Here is a 6,170-nt window from a genome sequence, read left to right on the forward strand (position 1 = left end):
ACTTCAGGAGAACTGGACACTGACTATCACTATCATCGACAAGTTCCGTCAATAAAAACAAAAGCTACACGACACAATCTGTCCAGGTCTTCTCCCTCTGAGACCAACAAACATGTGGGGACAGTCTGGATGTCGTCTGTTGCTTCTCAGCCCTGGTCTCCAGCTGACTGACACTAATTCCTTGGTCCTGATATCCTGTAAAATCTTGAGTGTGGCTTTTGCCCTCCCTTTGGGGAGCACTGTTTTCTTTGGCCTCAGCTCATTGGCTCCAAGTCTGAGGACACAGTCTCACAGCATGACGATCCCACAGGGGTTGTACCTGCATGTTTTCACTTCAGCAGTAGGGCCATGTAGCCAGGAAGATCTTTCAGTCTAGACTACATACAAGTGGAAAATACTGGGGATGCTTGTCTACTCATTATTCTACTCAGCTCATAATAGAATTGTTTTTAAGTTGTACATACATTTAAGCCAGTTCATTTCAGTTCTGCTGTCTCTGTTGCAGACGCAAAGAACAAGGAAAGACTGATGAGGTGCTCTACCTCATGATTCATCCTCTCTGCACTCATGTTTGACCATCCAGCAGGCTGGGGTAGTTAAACTACCCCAGTGAAATAGTGCATCACAGACAAAGACATTTGGACCACAATGAGAGACTCCACCTTTTCTCTCCTGGTCTCTAGTTTTTTCCTAAAAGAAAGCAGCTGATCCAAGCACCCTGTGTCCCTCATGCCAACAAGAGCCTGCATTTGTGCACATATAGTATTGGGCATATTAAATTATCTTTCTCCATTTGATGGCTTATGTCTTTTATTACCAGAAGGCCTGTGAAGGCTTTCTCTTTCTTATTTGTTTGTGGTTTTTAGAACAGCATCAAACCAGATTAAAGACATAAAACAGCTGTGACAGGAGAGAAGGTCGACAAAAATGGTTCTTTTCTGTGTTAGCCTGCCCTCCATGGAGAACCTCACAGGTCAAGAGAATGCTTCTTCTTGCTTCCTCATTGCATTATGGAAGAACACTGATCATACACATTAAGAGCCACTGCATTCCTCATGTGCCTAACACACGTGGCCAATAAAGCAATTAATCTACTGGCCAATTTCCTGATTGCTTAGTCAACAAAATGTCAGAAAATGGCAAAAAAAATGTGCAGCAGAATTTCTCAAAATGCATGGCCAGCTGTGCAAATCAAAAAATCATAGAAGACCTGTACAGTGTGTTGAGGTGTGTGTGGGTGGGTGGAATAGACATAGCTACAGGTGAGATGCCTTGTACTGCCCTAAAGGCACTGGAGCGACAAACAGGGATCAATATAATCACTTTCTCTCACTGTTTACACACAAAGCTAAAGGCTTATCTCTGCACTTATCTGACCACGGCAGGTGTGACAGGAGTTTATGAATGACACAAACTAGTGGGTGTAACAAGCATCTGGATGAGAGTCAAAGTCGATTCATAAACTTGGAAATAAAATAACTGTAACTCAGAATTCTTTTTTAAAATTAATTCAAAAGGTTATGGCACTAAAAAGTACAGACTTATCAGTAAATTAAATGAAAGGTAATTAAATATCAGAAGTAAAAGTCCTCACACTAAAAACTACACTGTATGTGTAAGCAGTATGTTGTCATAGCTTGTCACAGTGCGGTGAAGTTCTGTCTTTAGCAGTGCATCATATGTGATTAGCGTTAGTGGGTCACCCCCAGTTGTGGACAAACTGGCCAGCAGTCCACAGTTCCCCTGCACTGTTTCACTCCAGAGATGAAATCTGCATGGTATACAGGCATACAGTATGTATTCTGTGACTAACCAACAACCTTTTAATCTCAGGTCCGACTGTTTCGCGTCTGTTTTCGTTTTTCCTGCTTAAGGTTCTGTTTCTGAAGCTGAAGTCACAGCACAGAGCTGAGCACAATGCAGCCAGCAGCACAGCTTTAAGTGAAGCCAGATGTTTAAAGAACTGAACTTTTGCAGCAACAGAAAAAATAGATGATGCCCTTTCCGTCATTTACCCAAACCATGCTTCTTTTCCTCCTCTGCTTTCGCTCTTTCTGTGTGTTGGGTAGCATTTAGGTATGAAAATGTAAAAAAAAAAAAATCTAGCTAGAAGTGGGAGGAGTGTCTCAAGGCTATAATCTTTTCTTAAACTTCACTGCTGTGAACTAGATAATCTAAACATCTGCAGATTACAAAACTGCACAAGGAAAGACAACACAGAAATCAAATTCTGCAAATACTTCTATCTACAAAAACAACCTCCATCAATTTCACAGTCTAAACACAAACGGTATGATTTCAGATTGTGGTAGTTGTCTCCTTATGTAAAAACACACTTATGGGCAATGCTTGGTGGGTCTGAGTCTGACATAAGGTCTGCACTGCCACCTCGTGAACTCTCGCATCGCCTCAGGGTGGCTAAGACTCAGTGCTTCTCTCCCTTCTACTGTTGAGAGATGGGCGGGGGGGGGGGGGGGCGGCCTAAAGGAGAAGAATGAGTTCACAGAGGTGGAGAGTGAGGATGTGGCACAAAAAGTGAAATGGATGAAGTGCAAAGAATCTAATCTACAGCTTCAATGTGCACATACTGTAGAAACAGAAAGGTGGATGCACACAACACAACAGACTTACATTAACTACACCGCTATTTCTATTGCAGGTGGTAGGAAAAGCAGATCGTGTTCGGCATCTTGTTAAACTGCTCATCTTAGGAAAACTGTTTGGAGTAGGAATGCAGACTGTTGAGTGTCTCAGCATATTTCAGGGAAAGGCAGTGGGCTGAGAAGAGTCCAGGCCTGAGGGTTTACCAGCTCTATATTCTCAGGGGTTAATATACAGTATATAATCTCCATAGCTAAATGCAAAATCATGAGAGCCTTTCTTGACACAGACCTTATCCCATTTGTTGCCAAGCCTAACAATAACCCAAGTGGCTCTGCAAGATAAGTGCAGTGGTTTGAGTCAGAAGGGACTGAAGGGGAGGAAGCTGTTGATCCTGTCTTAAATGTGAGAAGCCATGGCCACTATCAAGTTAAATACAACATAAAACTGAATGAAAAGTGTCACTTCTGTAACTGCTAGTCACACACTAAAGTGATTTTGACAGTGAGAGGTTAAAAACTAACCTGACATATCTACCTTTAACATCCAAAGCCAGCATGTACTGTACAGTATGCAGGCTGTATTTTAACACTATTTGGGATAGTAAGATGAGATCTTGTGCATTCAAAAATTATATTTTGTAGCTTGAAAAGTAGAATCTGTTCCAGGACCTTCAAATTCTTTCCCGAGCTAGATAATGTGCTTTAACTAAGACCATATGTTTTAAATAAACTGCTCAGATGCTGCACTGCAAAGATGATTCATTCTGTTCAGACTGGCTAACAAAAACGTTTCCTTCATCACCAAACACTTATCTTCATGCAGCAAAGAGAGTATTTCATATTTTAAAATATGCTCTGCTGTTTATTTTGGATTCAGATTCTTTTTTCTTACACACATTTTCAAAAAGCTGAAATCTAAAATACTTTTCATTCATAATGTAGTGTAGTAGCAGCATCAACACAAAAAGACGGAGTAGGTTAATAGCATCAGAGAGTAAAATAAATGCATATTCATCCACCATCACCACAGTACACAAGCTCAGTTTGAACAGAACAGACTGCTCCTCCCTCTCTTTTTCCTGTGGTTGATTCTTTCATTTTTTTTGTCTCGGTGCTGTTTTTGTTCCTCCTCTTTGTACATTGGCCAAGTATCCTCCCTTTGTTGATGTGGCAGGCCTGGGAAGCGAAGAGTCGATGCTTCATGTCAGGCAAAGAAGAGCACCTCCTCTTCTCTCTCTCTCTCTTTTTTTAGTCTTTTGCTTGCAAACGTGGACAGAAATGAAAAAAGAGATAATTTGGGAAGCTAACACGGTGACACAGAATGTCAGTAACCATGAGCCAATCAGGCATGAAGATTCTCTCATTTCTTCTTTATGATTACTTTATTTCATTTAATCATGTCTATTTCTATTAAACAGTACCAGTCTGTGTATACACAGTAAGACGCCTCAATGTGATCAGAAATAATGGCCAATAACCTCTAACAATTCTACCCTTTAGCCCCAACTGCATTTTACTATTTGACTCTCCCGGGGGAAACTAATAGAATAAAAAGTTAAAGTGTTACCGATAAATCATTACATTTCCATCTGCACCACCAATCATGAGCTAGGATACAGAGCAAATCTGTCATGTCCAGACAGCTAATAAATGACAGAGCAAGGTGCGTTTCAGAGCCAGTCAACGAGCTCTCAGTGAGTTTCAGTGATGTGATGTGGAAAGAGACACACAAACCAGACATCTTGTCTTTCATTCCAAAGCCCAGCTGAACACAAACCAGGGAGGGACATGACACTAATCTAAATATGGGCAACTGACTTCAGCCAGTGAGAGCCTGAGTATCCATTACTCCCGCCCACACTCCAGCTCACCCTAAACCCTCTACCGATGCTTACACAGTTAGATGTGTGACGTGGAGACCTCAAAAGTTGCTTTTTTATTTTTACCAATGCTAATCCATTTGGCTCAGAGCGTCTGTTGTCTTCTTTTCTGTATATTTTCTATGGTATTTCCTCTGACGAGTCAGTCACAAAGTCTGTGTCCCAGCTGAAACACCGAGGCTGTGCTTCACTGTGCAACACTGTCTACAGATCGTTATTTCTGTGTCCTGTAACTTGCCATGAAATGCTGTAAAACCATTCTATAGCTGAAATTCATTTTTATGTGACTTACTCCATGCTCAAACAACCAAATTCAGCATAAAAATCACCACATTAAATGTCAGAATTCTTAATAGAAGTTAAAACTTTGATTCCAGCGAGCACCATCTGAGTTGTGTCATGGAATCTTAACCCAGTTTCATGTGGGCCGGAATGACTGAAGCTAAATCTGGTTGAATTCTTGGAGTTACATCTAGCTTTAAGGTGTTGTCCAGCTGAATCAGGGCACCCCTCCTCCCAAAATGCAAGCAGCTACCAGGGTCACATAAATTGTTTCTCCTGATCACCGACAGAAGGCGTTTAGACTTCATCTAATAGATCTAATCTGGCAATCTTGAACTGCAGATCTGATTTTTACAGTCAGAGATCATTGTACACAGTATGTTGCTAAACAGTATGCTTGGTTGTAAGGATGTAGTCACGTCAGCATCTCATAAAGCTTAACTGTCAGCTCTCGTTGCTCCACATATGGAACGGCAACCCCCTCCATGACAGGCAGGGGGTCACGGTTTACACATCATTTGAATGAGAACACAACATCTCCCCCTGTTTGAAGCTGTGTAAGCTCTCTCCAGCTTCGTCACCTTTACCCCCACCACCCGCTGTATGATAACCATTAGCTGAAAAAACCACGCAGCCTTATTGGGCCCTGCCACTGGGGAGCCACAATAGTCAGCATAAACCTGGGGGCAACAATCAGCACTTTTGGCTGAGGTAGACTCTAAACAGTATTCTAGATTTAACACCAGTCAGTTTGCATTCACCTGCTCTTTTGGGTTAAGGCATAAACATGAATATCAGTCACTTATAGTAGAACTGCAACTAAAACTTTGTCATTATTGTTTAGTCTATCAATCATTTTCTCAACTGACTGATTAATCACTTTTATGAAACATCTATGAAACAACAGAAATCAGTGAAAAATATCCACCCCAGTTTCTCAAACTCTGAGTTACATCTTCAACTTCTTTGTTTTGTACTTCCCAACACTGCAAAACGCCAAGATATTCAATATGCAGCAAAGTTTCCCATTTGAACCTGAAACTACTGAAGGTTTAAAATTTTCACCTCAAATATGGCTGAAATGATTCATCTATCAAAATAATTGCTGATTAGATGAGCTGTGATTCATCAGCACTTTTGTCAGTCCAAACAAAAGAAGTATTTCTCTTCTGCATTTGTATTTTGGCAACACTAAACAAATGATTGCACAATTAATATCTCCTGTCACCTGGTCCTGCAGTTCCCTTCAGGGTTGCAGCATATTTCAGCTCACTGTTTCGGTTTTAAGACAGGTTTAAAGAGGTGGTGAGTACTATGTCAGCAAACCTTTCAATCACTGAGGCCTTGATGTCGTCCGTTTATGACAAATGTACCCATCCATCCATCCATTTTCCTCCGCTTATCC

At 41.2% G+C, this 6,170-nt stretch overlaps 1 long non-coding RNA gene across 2 annotated transcripts in view; it reads right to left on the reverse strand.

Annotated features, from left to right (window-relative positions):
* LOC109974892 (uncharacterized) overlaps window positions 1–6,170 on the reverse strand; it is a 34,253-nt gene that overhangs the window by 10,443 nt on the left and 17,640 nt on the right. The window lies entirely within an intron of this gene.

This window comes from Monopterus albus, unplaced genomic scaffold, assembly GCF_001952655.1.
Source record: "Monopterus albus unplaced genomic scaffold, M_albus_1.0 scaffold353.1, whole genome shotgun sequence".
Taxonomy (NCBI): domain Eukaryota; kingdom Metazoa; phylum Chordata; class Actinopteri; order Synbranchiformes; family Synbranchidae; genus Monopterus; species Monopterus albus.